Source organism: Photinus pyralis, unplaced genomic scaffold, assembly GCF_008802855.1.
Source record: "Photinus pyralis isolate 1611_PpyrPB1 unplaced genomic scaffold, Ppyr1.3 Ppyr1.4_LG10, whole genome shotgun sequence".
Classification (NCBI taxonomy): Eukaryota; Metazoa; Arthropoda; class Insecta; order Coleoptera; family Lampyridae; genus Photinus; species Photinus pyralis.
The window spans coordinates 10,477,492-10,492,691 of NW_022170250.1; positions in this window are offsets into that span (position 1 = coordinate 10,477,492).

Here is a 15,200-nt window from a genome sequence, read left to right on the forward strand (position 1 = left end):
CTGCTTTTTTGTGAAAAGCTTTTAACTAAACCGATAACTAACTTGTTCACCGCAGTATTTTGGTTTTTGAAAACGAAAATCTACATCGCTTGCTCTCTGGAAAGGATTTTGGTTATTTTGTTTCAGTGATTGGGAATTTTATTTGCATTTAATTTCAGTGTTACCAGTCCTTCGGTTGCATTGAAATTTTATATGAAAAGGAGTTGTACCTACATTTCCACCGGAGAGTGTACAAATCATTTGTTGTGTACTAAAGATAGAAATAGAAAAAGGACAGGTAAAAATTGTCCTGAAGCCCCGAATAAGGGAAAAAACTCAGTTTCGCTTTTAACCTACGTTTTATACATCGAGATAAATTCCACGGTGTCAATCACGAAGGTAGGAAACTTCCAACTCTTTCTTTTCTCACGAACGATTGTACAAACCAAACAAATCCTTCACGAATTTCAATTCGCTAGAAGCTAGATTTCGACTTTTTTGCGCGCACGTTAGGAAAATATTTCATAATATACGCGAATTTACATATAAAACCCACTATTAGATCGCATTTAAATTAGCTTTCGATTCGTAAATTACGGCGCTGCGATATAAATTTTCATAAAATATTAAGAACGGGGTTAGGTCAGAATATATGAAATGTAAACATGATTATCCAAGTCAAACATTAAATCAAAAAAGCGGATTTTCTCGAGAGATGGATTTTCGTATTTTTTCGAGGAATATTCTTATACACACTACACCACTTCCGGCAACGCATTTTCAACCAGCAATAAATAAATCTTTAGAAATCCCTGTTAGGCGTAGAGAAATTCTGACAAAGGGGAGTTTTCGATGAATAATATCGAGGATATTTATTTTTTTTTGCAGTTCGACTGTCGAGTAGTTTTTTGTTCAAATTTCATTTGCAAAATGCGCCACACGGCTCTTAATTATACCGCTCTTAACTAGAATAAGTTCAACTTTGATGATAATTAACATTTTTGATATTATTATAAATAATATAAAATTAGGCACTCGATATTACATGATTTTACGGTATACATGAACCTATATTTTATATCGTTCCCACATTAAATACACTACAAGCACGGGTAAAATGTATGACTATCCTCGATGGCGTTGTATAAGGAAGGATTTATAATTAATCAGAATATTACACAACTTCAACCTAAGGACCCTTAAATACTAATCTCGGTCGTTCCCATTGCGTTTTCTGAGAAGAGCGATAAAATGATTTTAATGGAACTGAGCATAAATGATTAGCAATTTTTAAGGGGTTATACGAATATTTCAACTATTCGCACCTCCGAAATTGTCACTGCCTTCGCTTTCAAATACCCGGGGAAGATAACGCACCGATGGGGGTTCTTTTTGTGTATTTTCTTCTATTCAACTATAGCAAAATTTATTAAATACTGTCAAAATTTCACTGATTTTTATACAAAAAAGGGATAGTTTTAGTTTCTACGTCACACAACTTAGTTTTAATTAATGCGAAAATGTTCCTTCGCGAATCGAATAGGATGCGCTGATATTTAGTAAAATTAAAATTGTCAGTTGTCTTGAATACGACGATACATACTAAGGAACATGAACCAAAAATAAAACCTTATTTTTTACGGTTTTTAAATAATCGGCCATGGATTTATGGAGATTTTATTTCGTTTGTTGTATTCATAATAATTAACAACAATCAATAAAAATCCCTGACGGTCGAAATATGTGATTTCAAAATTTTGAAAATATATCAATGTAATTAATCAGAAAAAAGAATGCAAAAAATTGACGTTAAGATATACAGGGTGTTGCATTTAAAATTACCAACTTTGGATCAAATCTCAGAAACGGTCGCCCAAAAATTTTTTAACTACGCCACTGGACTATCTAAAATACGCGGTGTTTACATTTTATTCTGTCTTACTGGGGTAGTAAAGTATAATAAGGTCCCAAACAGTCAAACTGTTCGTTTTCACCCTGTATCAGAAACAAACATAGCTAGATTGATTTTATTTGTAGTATCAAAAGTTTCACACAATCTGGAAACACGCAAGTCTCTTATAATTAAAAACAGCTAAAGTATACCGCAGTATCAACCATAATAGGGCACACGGTACATTTATCATCAATCTGAATGTTTAAAGAATTTCATTCCAAGTGTCCCTAAAACTGAAAAAAAATAAAAGGGACAAAGAGAAATAAAAGACAAAATGAAAAATTAAAAGATAATTCCCCGTGTGGTAATCCAGACTTCACTAAGAGAGTCCCAACGGATACGAGGTGGGGGGGGGGGGGGTCAATTCTGCTACGAGGTCTCAGAACCTAACAGTTAAAAATCTCAACGAGAAAGAAAAACAAAAAAAGAAGAAACGACTGTTTAAGTATGGACTGAATAAAGAACGAGCTAAAGCAGGGGTAGGAATTCTGCCAAAGTGCAAATTTAGAAAGGCAATAGAAACCTGATGGGAACCGGTAAATGAAAAGATAAAGTTTGAATAAAATTAAAGTTTACAGTAGATCTATAGGGAGGATAGGGATGAAAGAAATAGGGAAAATAGAACAACAACAACAAAATTATAGTATCTGGAGACCTGGAGAAGACACTATGAATGATAACGGGGAGAGAATAATAGAATTATGCGAATTTTTTCCAATACAAATAAATACATAAATACACATGGACCCAGGGAACAGGATTAAAATCAATTATAGATTATATCATAAAGAAAAAGTCTACAATCAAATTCAAGGATTTTAGGGTTTAAAGAAGCGAATAATGTGGAAAGGATCACAGATTTTTAATAATGAAGATGGAATAGCAATGGCATGGAAGAAAAGTTGAGACGGAAAAGGTTAAGGAGAGAGAAATAGATATTGAAGTAGAACAAGCAACACAATTGAAACTATACTTCTGTCATATTTCCATGAAAGATTGCATCATATTAGCCTTCTTTCTTTATCGCCGATGAGTAATCTTTCATGGTGCCTCGATGAGTATCAGAATTTCTGAAGTATTCGCTACAATAGACAGCGGTAAAAATCGATAGAAAAATTACAAAGAAATTCAAGACTGCTGCCCACACTATTTAAAATATTTATAGACCACGCGTTATGTAACTGGCAAAGGAAATGTGAAGGGATTGGAGTATTCGTTACAGATGACCATATTTATGCACACGACCAAGTGGTAATAGCGCAAGATGAGAAAGATCTGAGCCACACGGTACGAAAACTGAAAGAAGAGAACACCAAAATGGGATTAACAGTTAACTTTGGGAAAACATGATACCTAGCGACAATAGAAGAGAATATAAACGATCTAGAAATAGAAAGGAACTGACAAATTCAATTACTTCGGGATTTTCCGTGACAAAAGAGACAACCACAGAAGAATAAATAAAAAGCAAACTGAAACAAGAGAAAAGAATGGAGAGGAAAGTTGAGAGAAGGAAGACAATGACTGTAAACTGTAAAAAATCCTTATTATATATATAGAAAAAGAAAATGTTTCAAAATTATTTTTAAAGGAACTGAACATGAACCCACAAAGAGCGTTTAAAAAAGCGGCAGAGTACCTCGGTGTGACCCCACGGAGTCATTGGATTTGTCCCATTTTCAATAGACTTATTACTTGTGGCATATAGGTCAACTGTGCAAAGTTTGAACTAAATATGTTCAAGCGTTTGACAGTTATCGTGTTCACGGACAGACGGACACCATTGACCCCCTATAAAGCTTGCATCGCTTTGCTCTGTCGCTTAATAAATGACAGAATTTTTAACGTTTGTTAGAAGATGATTTATGTAGATCAGAGCTGGGCAGTATTCGATTTTGTAGATACTTTTCAGTATTCAAATACTTTAAAGTATTCAAATACTTTGTAAATACTTTTATGGAAGCAGTATTTGTATTTGTAACTCAAATACTTTCGCAAATATTTAGTATTCGAATACTTAGCAAAGTATTTGAAACTTGGTGAAGTATTCGAATACCTACTTCGCATAGTATTTGAATACTTTTAGGTTAATCAAATATTTGAGAACTATTTAGAAATGTTTAGAGGAAGTTTCCATTATCACAAAATCAAATATAAAAATCCGTTACAACTGAATACCGAACTATCCTAGAGTGAAACTTTTTGACCCGATAGTCTACGTAACTTAAAAACAATAGGGACCTTTCTTATATCCTTAAGACCATGTGTACCAATTTTCAAAGCGATCGCACGTTTCGGACGGACAAAAAGGAGCTGTTTCAAAATCGCTAGGACTAATTTCAGAAAGGTGTACTATAAGAAAGATCCTGGTACCTCATATATAATAATATAATAATAATACGCTTTTAATGTATAATTTGTATATAACAATAGAAATATAAAAAACTATCCTCAGGGACTACATTCAGTATAACTTGACATTTTTTAAGTAGTATTAAGACTTTTATCTAGTACAATTTTAAATTTTTAATGTACCTATTTGAGTGACAGGTATTTGAATACTTTTTACTGTATTCGAATACATTCTAAAGTATTTGAATACCTATTTTTAATAGTATATTAAGATACAAGTGTATAATCAAGTCTTTAAAGCACGCGCAACGAGTTTAAGGGCACGACGCAAAGCGGAGTGCCTTTAACGTTGCAAGTGCCTTAAAGACCAATTATACACGTGTATCTTATAGTATTTTTTATTATACCTGCAGTATAATTTAAAAATAGGAAATACAATGAAGTCATATTGACGTTATACACGAATACATGTCTAATTAAGTGGGCTGGGTGTTCGTAATTTCACGATTGCCATGGAAATGTCACTTGACGTTTGCTTATAAAAATCAATCGTCTTTGTGAATTAAACGATTTCCGTTGAAAAAGATAATACACCGTCCATTAAATCGATTGTTGTAAAATCTAAACAAACGTTGGTAGGTGTAAAATCCAACTCCAGTAAAGCCTATTATAAAGAATATGAAAAGTCCATGGATGAATAGGAAGTTACTTACGAATACAGTCTTAAATGCATCCATAATGCTGGCATATATGAAGGAAATGTCAAAGGTATTTAAATCTTCTATATTTTGGTGCATTCATTCAAAACTTTAAAGCAATGCTGCGATTAAAAAGTGGAAAAGATTTGGAAGCATACCCTAAATTACGCGCGTTTGTGAAAGCTTCAACCAAAGGATAGGTACAAAAGCCAAAGAAATGTTCTGCATTTACAGAAAGCGACCTAAGAGGAATTTTTATTTCATCCAGATGACAGTTTCAAAAGTCATACTTGAAGTATCGTTACTTAGCAACTTTAAAGCACGTGTGTTTTAAAGGCCCTTTTTCGCACGCATTTGAGTGTTTAAAACGGAGATTGTGATTCAGGTATAATAAAAAAGTATTTGAATACTTTTCAAAGTATCTGTATTTAGTATTCGCTTGTGCTGGACGTAAAAGTATTTAGTATTCAAATACTTTTTGAAAGTATTCTGCCCAGCTCTGATGTAGATGTATTATCAATCAAGCGATTTCTCCAGCTTTTCATTCATGTTTATAATTTTGGAAATAATGATAAAGATAATATATTTTTTGCACCCCTTATGCAATTTTAAAAAAATGGCTTATCCAGTATTCTACAACAGTTTTCTTCGTATTTTTCTGAGCACTATGCCGAAAACCGCATTTCAATACGAGATGTTTGCAAAAATTTTCCGCAAGGTAAGAGTTATTTAAAAAAAAATGAAAATGACAGAAATTATTAATATCTTTTAAGGGATGATGAAATTTCAAAGCGAGAAAGGAGTGTGTATGACATTTGAAGGGTTGCTTGTAGATCAGTAAATGAAGAACCAAACTTTTTTATGTAAGTACCGCAAACTTGCAACCCTCGCACTTGAATCGAAGCAATTTTTCTAAATAACGAAATTTAAATGCGGGAAGAGATTTATAGTCCTATTTGTAAATTAACCTTAACAGTGATTTTAAGGGATGATATACGTGTAGATTTATTATTTTAGTCCAAATATTTGAACAATAGATCATAAACAACCCTAATATCGTCTCGATCGTTCCCATTACCTACCTTTTCCTTTCTCACAATACGGAAGGAAATTTATTGAAATAAGTTATAACACCCTTGTGACCAGTTAAATTGGAAGGATCAGTAAACATCATTATTAATCGTATAAGGAGTGATTTTTGAACGTCGTCTGTCACCAACTCCAACTGTATACATTACGAAAACCGCGTTCAATTGCAGTGTAATTAGTCACTTCATTTCAAGAGAAATCTCATAGTAAGTACCTATAGTTATAGGTATTCAAGGAAAGCAACGTGTCGGAAAACTGCAAAGAACAACTTGAAAACAGCTTACCGTTGTATGAGAAGGAACTTGTGCAGCAAAATACTTAATGTAAAAAGCTGGATGGAATAATTCTAAACAAAAAGAGCCCCTTACAATAAATTGCTTTCGTTACCATTCACAAGTTTCTCGAGAACTTTACAATTGTTGCGAGAGGCCGCGATCGCTTATTAACTAAAATTGTCCATTCCCGCCACGGATCTGCGTAAATTATCTTAATTCCGAAAAGTTTCCTTATTTTCCTTTTTTGAAGAAGTAACTTATTTATTGCTTCTTTTTACATCTACGATTCAATAAAGGAAAAGTAATTTAAGTTGGATAAAAAAAATTAATGGAGTTTCTACTAATTGTTGTTTCTACTTGTCCCAGCTTTAATCTTCTTCTCTAAATAATATGCATGATCGAGTTAAATAAGCTTTCATTTCGTTTCTTTCGTATTTATTTTGCAAAGTGGCAACCTGGCACCAGTGGGAAACACATACCAAAAACAAAGTTAAAAATTAAAGTAATGCGCAAGTAATTGTTTGGTGGTGGTGGGTTTCATCAGAGAGCAATTAATCAAATTCGGACAACCTTCATTTTGATATAAATTCACAGACTTCCGTCGCGTTACGGTTTCTACGTTTGTACAAAGCACTTGATGAGAGTAACGCAAAACGCTCTATTGAAAACATTTCGTTTCCAGAAATCTCGTGCGCTTTCCAGAGACAGTAAAATTTCAATTTGACAAATCTACATTTCGAAATAAAACGGGATTAGCCTTCTTTACGATTCTAACAAAAAGATAAGAGTACTACAACGGAACCGTCGTAAATCACTAAATATATAATTTTCCGAAGAGAGCTTTCAAATTTTTCAGTAATAAAACCCGTTCCAGACATGTGACTTAATGCCGCAATACCGTTACCTCCTTCCGTTCCATAAACTCCCTTTAAACTTCAGTTTCCCTTATTGTTCAAAGTCTCTTTACATTTTTGATATAACGTACTAGATCGAGTTAATTAATGAGAGATTTCAGATATAATTATTTCGCTTCGTCCTCCAACGGGCGGGTTTTTGCGAATCATTTGACGAAATAAATTAAACCAATTAAGGTAATGGAGTTCCTCTTTGTTTAATTATAGTGTATCATTTTTGTATATGTCGCACTTCGTTAATTATTCCTCAGCATCCGCAGTCGTAATTAGACATTTATGTTACGCCGAAATGGAATTACGAGCCGATGCTCGTTCATTTGTTGGAAAAATAAATACCTAACAATTTTCAGTTCCCGGACTATGGGAAAAATCAATGCATATCGAAATTGGGGGAAAACTTGAGGGGAAATCGAGGGGGAAATACTTGAAATGAAAGCTACCTTGGAAGGGAACCTCTGAGGAACTTGAAATCCATGAGAAGGAATTAGGGTGTGAATGAGAATCATTCCTCCTGATTCGGTAGGACGCGATTTAGTGAGTTTTGTCGATGGTTTTTCTCAGAATTGACCCCTTTGTTAAAAAATGTGCGGAAGTTCTGCTTATTTTTCCACTTCCGCCCCCGCTTCCGCTTTTTATAATGGATGTATACCGAAATAGTTCAAATATTGTAAGGTGTGCTGGGGGCGTGTGTGCGATTAATCGCATAAACTAAATTTTTATTACTAATTTTTATCAAATTTATTTACACTTCCGGTTCTGCTTCCGCTTCCCCAAAAACATATTTTATTTTCTGTTTCCGCGTCCCTTATAATACTCCAGTATTACAACTATGGGCGTTTTTTTAAAAAAAAATAACATTTGTTGGTTGGCAAAATACGCATCCTAAAAATGGAGTGACAGTATCTAAACGCTTGAAAACCACTCGTATAAAGAAATGAAGATTGAATTTTTCTTTTCTTCCAGAGGGGTAACCCATACCTTTCAGACCTCTCGGTTGTACATTCTTCCCCGAAATATTTGGTGCTTTTGAAACAATTTTTCGGAAGATTCGATGTCCTCTATAACAAATTATGACAGAGAACTTATGCCTGAACGTTTTGAGGAAGAATGTCGCACCAGGAGGTCTGGGGGGTTATGAAATATCCCCCAGCGCTCAAAGATCTTATGATATATGTAAGGAAATGAACATTGAATTTTTCTTTTCTTCCTGGAGTGCATTCGATATCTCCTAGACCTCCTAGTTGAACATTCTTTCCCAAAATATTTAGTGCTTTTGGCACTTGTATCATAAAATATGCAAAAAATGACAATTTTTCATTCCAATCTCGAAACTTCGACCTTTACCACAAAAATTTAAAAAAAAAAAAGATCTAGATGGAAATTGAGAGCTACCGTTACATTATGCAGGGGTCCTTGTAACAAGAAAACATATTATACGTATCGTTCAAGAAATATTACGCTTTTCTGCGTTTCTGACAGAGAAGTTTCAATTAGCATAACACGGTATATTGGAAGGTGTCTGTCAACCATCCAGATTCTGCTAAGTTGAAAATTGTTTTAAAAAAAGGGCTTCAATTTCCAGTTGAAATCACACATGCTCAATTGGCTACCTAAACTCTATAATGTTGAAAATTCTTTTTGGAACAGAATTTACAAAGGAATCTTATTTGCTTAATCTGTTAAAATTGAAGGCTCTTGGAATCGGTTGAAGGTATAGTTTTCAAGGGCAAACGCAACGGTTAAAAGGGACCCTTTTTCTCCAGTCCGTGGTCTTTCGCACAGTCCACAAAACAAAAAAAAAACTAGGGTGCAATTTTTTACCATCACTCAGGCAGCAGTTTCCGCTGGGTTTGAGATGCAAGGTCGTTTATTGGAAGAGTTGCAGAAGTTGAAGCGTTATTCTTGGAGGTATATTTTGTGACACAATTGAAAAGCGCAACAGAAAGTAGGACAAAATAAATCGATAATGGACATTCTGCATAATGAAAGGAATGGGATTAAATTAGATGAGTAGAATAACGAAGCAGGCCTCCGAAAAGGGAAGTCATATCCTGCGCGCGTAATAAACATACCTCGTTTTTCATTTATATTATGCTTTTCCTTAAAAAATTATGCGCCGTAAAGAGATACGAATAAAAAATAATTTGTTTTGTGATTTATTTATATTAAAAATGTTTTCCGTTAAGAAATAAGATATTTTAGATAACGGCTTATTTGTTCCCTTTCTCGTTTATTTACGAGAATGCGGAATATTGAGGAGTAAAATTAAAGTGCCCTCCTTAACATAAATCTATTCTTTATATAAAGTGGGAGCTCCCCCGAAAATCCAGCTGTTATTTTCAAGATTTCGAATCACGCTATTTCACTAATTGTTTTTATCTGGTTCGTTGAGTGTGATCTGCGAAGACATTAGTCCGGATCGTTATGTTCCTTTGAGTTTGGAAATCTAAGCTAGAAGTTTCAGGGCTTAGATTAAGGAGGTAATTGGGAGGATTGTACGAGTACGAGCTGAAAATTAAAATGAACAAGGGAAACTTTGCTCGGATTACAATTAACAATTTCATTATAGTAATTTACCTGGCTATCGTTTTTATTGCGTTATTATTTACTACCGAAGCACTTCGCGCTTAGCTTTATTTTTTTCCTCTCTTAACAAACTTTAGCTCATTAATGTTTACAATTTCAAGCACTCATTTTTCCTCGCCGCTAATTTGCATGCGGAAACCAACAGATAATTTTACTTTCGCTCTTGTAGTGCACTTGGTTTGTCACTCCTCCAGTTAGTTATAATAATCACTCGTCGATTAATTTTGTTTAACTAGGTACAAGCAAAAAACGATAACTTACACAAAAAGTAAAATGAAAAATGGGATCTCTGTCAAGGTTTACCAACCACCAGTTTGTGAGGATCCTTTTAGATAGTATGCATAAACTATCAAACTCACTCAATTTATGAGCCACAATAATTCATATAGCCAAAGGAAGAATTAAAGAAGTCCTTGGTACGTTCATTTATGACAAAATGCTTATTTTAGTGTCTACGGTAATTTTTGGCAATTTTAGATCTGTAACCACCCAAGCGAGTGGAAGCAAACTATGAGCAAACTAAATATGTCGATTCGATGGCTTATATTTATTTTTAAGTGCGTTGTAACTAATTCTATTTCCATTGCAGACGAATTTTGTTTCAAAACTGCCTTATTAAGCAATGGAGGATAATTAGGAGGGTCATTTTCCTTTCGCTGGATCTTATTTGGTCGGCAATTCATTTCAGAAGTCCTTAACGACATGTAATCAATGTGGTTGTCAATAACAGCCCACTTCAGTATTACCAAAAGTGACATATATCGGCCTGTTGCAAGTTTACACGAAATGATATATGGCAGATTGTCACTCTACATTCATTTCAAAGTTGTATGAGTTCAGTAACTCTTACGCTCAAATGCCAATAACCATTTAGTATGGTGGCCATTTAACTCTCATTGTTTAATAAATTCTGCTACAATTTATTATTTTTTTCGCAATTTTAGATGAGAGGAGATGTTTAACTCTACTTCCTTTTCAATCTTTAGTTTAGGTTAGGTTCCTATTCGTTACTTTACTATTTTCTGACATTATGACTCCGCTTTACTTAATTCTAAATCTAAACGAAGGGAAAAACTTTAAAGGGTCTCTTATGAACAACTCCAATATTAAAAACAAAGGTAACCGCTTACCACACAAATGTTTATGAAAATATTGCTCAACTTTTAGGGACCTAAGAATTTCTACAGGGCCTAAAGAGGCTTTTAAAAACTAAAAGAAAGGAAAAGAAAAAGAAGAAAAGAATGGAAAGGCACCTGCTAAAAATGTAATTGGAATTTTATAGAAGTTCTAGGGAATAATACAAAATGTTGACTAAGCAAATTTCGCAAAACAAAAATTATTTTTAAAAATCCCTGGGTAGCCAAAGATAATAAGAGTTTTTCAATAAATTCCCAAGAGATTTTGAAGAGGTTCTGAAGAGACTTTGAAGAGATTTTGGAGAAATTTTTAGAGATTTTGAAGAGATTTCGAAGAGATTCTGAAGATATTCTGTAAAGATACTGAACAGATTCTGAAGAGATTTTGAAAAGAATCTGAAGCTGTTTTGAAGAGATTGTGAAGAGATCTTGGAGAGTTCTGCAGGGGTTCTTAGAGATTCTGAAGAGGTTTTCGTGAGACTATGAAGAGATTTTGAACCGGAGAGAGTTAACCTGCGCCCTAAAGAAGCATTTTCCTGTTAAGAATAGATAGACCGGGAGTTAATATTCTGGAACCATTTTGTTGTTGTTTTGTTTTTTTCAAAAATATTAATTCTTGTGTAATCATCCGAGTGCTTTTATCTTTCAAACTTGGAAAGTGGTTGGGAGGGTTATCCTCCCTAAAGTATCTTTAGTTGGTAGCGCCGCTGTTTCTACCAAACGTTATGGGCACTGGGAAGCGCTTATAAAGGGCAAGTCGTATAGGGGTGTGTGATAATTGTTGGTTCCCATAGTTGCCGTAACAGGAAGATTACTTATGCAACATTATTAAAATTTTTACAATCAATTAAGAATGAAACTGCCATCTACAAAAAAAGCCATCTAAATGCGAAGGAAATGGTATAAATTTTTACATAGAGGCTTACAGAATATATTTCAGGGGATTTACGGGCCATTCTGATCTCTCACATCGTAAAGTAAAAACTCCAATAACCCTTTTCATATCTTTCGAACAAAAAAAAATGGGAGGCTTCGACTATACCCTTTATGAGGACAAAAAGATTTAAGTCGCATTCGATACATCCATAATAAATCAGGACGGAAGATTTCGCAGTGTAGGTACGTATCCCAAAGCTTACTCATTTCCAATTGATGTATTCGCTTTCTATATACGTTCGAAAGCTTTTCGCCCCCATTTTTATTCTATTAAAAATTTCAAAATCAATTCCGAGCGGTTTATTTTCATCGCGCGCAATTGTATTCTCGTGTAAAGTTCGAAACAGCGGGCTTAGCGTGCGGGGGCACCGAATCTACATGATTTGTTCATTTTCAAATACGTTTTATTACACGCGAAATGTTTATGTAGTTTTTGCGGTTCATTATTTTTATTTCGCGCGACAGCGTGTAAAGCGTCTACTCGGGAAATTGAAATTATTCGGTTTTCTGCGGAAAAAAATTGGAAAATTGCGCGAAATAGGAAAATAGTATCGGATCATGTTGTCTTCTATCTACCACACGCTTCAAATTGTCTACCTTTTTAATACACCATGTCGAAAATCCTGAACTCTCAAATATTTAATAATACCGCTCTTATTAACTTACCACCTACAAAATTAGAGCGAGAAAGGGGTCTGTCTCGTACCAGTAAGGGTTGCCATATCGTTAATAAATATCGACAGGCACGGTGCTTCTTTACACCTAAAGATTTATCACCTTGTCAAATCAACGTCATTTCTGATCTCTATTCTAACGTATGCCTCTCGCTGGAAAAGTAGTTTTCTAAATAGATTTGAGACTCTAAAATTCGGAATCTTAAAGTTTAGAACGCTGGCCAAATACCAATTCAAAAATAAAAAAAGGTCTAAACTCGATTGACAGCAAGGTTTTTTCCAAATTGGATAATAATAATTATTAATAAGTAATAACCCTGGCTGTAACTTTTGATCTAGTAGCCCAATCTTGGAACTGTTTGAAATTATGGATTCTACAGGCCTTATTCTATAAGAAAATGTTTTTTTCCGGTCGATCTGAGACAATTTTTTTTGGGGCCTCAAAAAGAGGCAGTGTATAATAACCTTCTTTTTTAACAAAAATCGAGTACGCCAAAATTTCTCGGGAAAACACTTTTTCTTATTAACTTTGGTGCTTAGAATCCAAAACGATTCGTACTTTTTCGATTAGACTTCTCAATCAAAAGTTATGGACTAAAAACCAATTTCGAAAGAAAATTCAAAGGGCTGTAACTTTTGATCTAGTAGCCCAATGTTGGAACTGTTTGAAATTATGGAATCTACAGGCCATATTCTAAAAGAAAATGTTTTTTTCCGGTCGATCTGAGACAATCTTTTTTGAGGCCTCAAAAAAAGGCAGTGTATAACCTTCCTTTTTTACCAAAAATCTACTACACTAAACTCTCTCGGGAGAAAACTTTTTCTTATTAATTTTGCTGCGTAGAATCCAAAACGATTCGTACTTTTTCGATTAGACTTCGCAATCAGAAGTTATAGACTAGAAACCAATTTCGAAAGAAAATTCAAAGGGGCTGTAACTTTTGAACTAGTAGCCCAATCTTGGAACTGTTTGAAATTATGGATTCTACAGGCCACATTCTATAAGAAAATTTTTTTCCGGGTCGATCTGAGACAATTTTTTTTGCGGGCCTCAAAGAAAGGCAGTGTATAACCTTCCTTTTTTACCAAAAATCGACTTCACCAAAATTTCTCGGGAAAACACTTTTTCTTATTAATTTTGGTGCGTAGAATCCAAAACGATTCGTACTTTTTCGATTAGACTTCGCAATCAGAAGTTATGGACTAAAAACCAATTTCGAAAAAAAATTCAAAGGGCTGTAACTTTTGATCTAGTAGCCCAATCTTGGAACTGTTTGAAATTATGGAATCTACAGGCATTATTCTATAAGAAAATGTTTTTTCCGGTCGATCTGAGACAATTTTTTTTTGGGTCTCAAAAAGAGGCAGTAATAATAGCCTTCCGTTTTTACCAAAAATCGACTACACCAAAATTTCTCGGGAAAACACTTTTTCTTATTAATTTTGGTGCGTAGAAACCAAAGCGATTCGTACTTTTTCGATTAGACTTCTCAATCAGAAGTTATGGACTAAAAACCAATTTCGAAAGAAAATTCAAAGGGCTGTAACCCTGGTAATAACTAACAATTATCGCACTTCCCAGTTAAGTTTATTTAACATACCTACACCTTGCTGGTTCATTCGAAATTTACAAACGGCCGTAATAATAACAGATCATTAATGGGATTCTTAAGATACCCAAATTCACTGCAATTAAGAATGGTTTACGGTATCTTCTAAAAATTTTCCTCCTAGGAGTACTTCGACCTCATCTGGCCTGAATATAAGATGCCCTTGTTCGTATGCGTACCGTATCAACTTAGAAAAATTGGCAATGGCACAAAAAAGGTAGATATGAAATTCTTTTCATTTCATCCGGATGTGAAGGGACCATCTTATTGAAGTTGAAAACTGCCTCAACCCTTCTTATTTTGCTAGTATATCCAGATTAGTGGGAGATTCTTAGAAAATCATAAGATGATTTTTAGAAGATTCTACATATTTTCTAAGAGGATTCTAGATTTAGAAAATCCTCAAGTCCATAAGAAGATACTAAGAGGATACTCCCCTAAAAGATTGAAATAATACTAATACTAGTAGATCTGAATGTATCAGAGTATCCCAAGAAGGTCTTCAGATTACAGGATACTCTAGGAAGGTTCTCAAAATGCCAAAATCCTACAAATTTTCTAAGGATTCTAAAAATATTGTATGAAAAATCAGAATCAGATGATTTTTAGAAGATTGGAAATTTGAAACCTTGAATAATTTTTTTAGGGTATTTATAATAAAAAATACAAGAATTTAATGTAAATGTAAGGTATACAAAAATTTGTATGAATTTGTGTGGAGGAAAATCTTAACAAAAGTCTGTTGAAAGTAATAAAAGAAATTAGTCATTATTATATCCTTTATATTTCTTCAAAGCCAATTTGCCTCAGTCGAAGCCAGGATCGATGAGTGTGTCGAATGACTTCTCAAGTGAAAATATTGGGTGCCTATACAAGCTAATTTATTCCTTTGACCAATTTAACACGGTTAACGAAGAAGCCAATTCCTTTCGATTTGCCACCCTCTCCTTTTTTCGCCCTGAAGTTTTCATTTTGCCAAAGCAAATAATTGGCGATT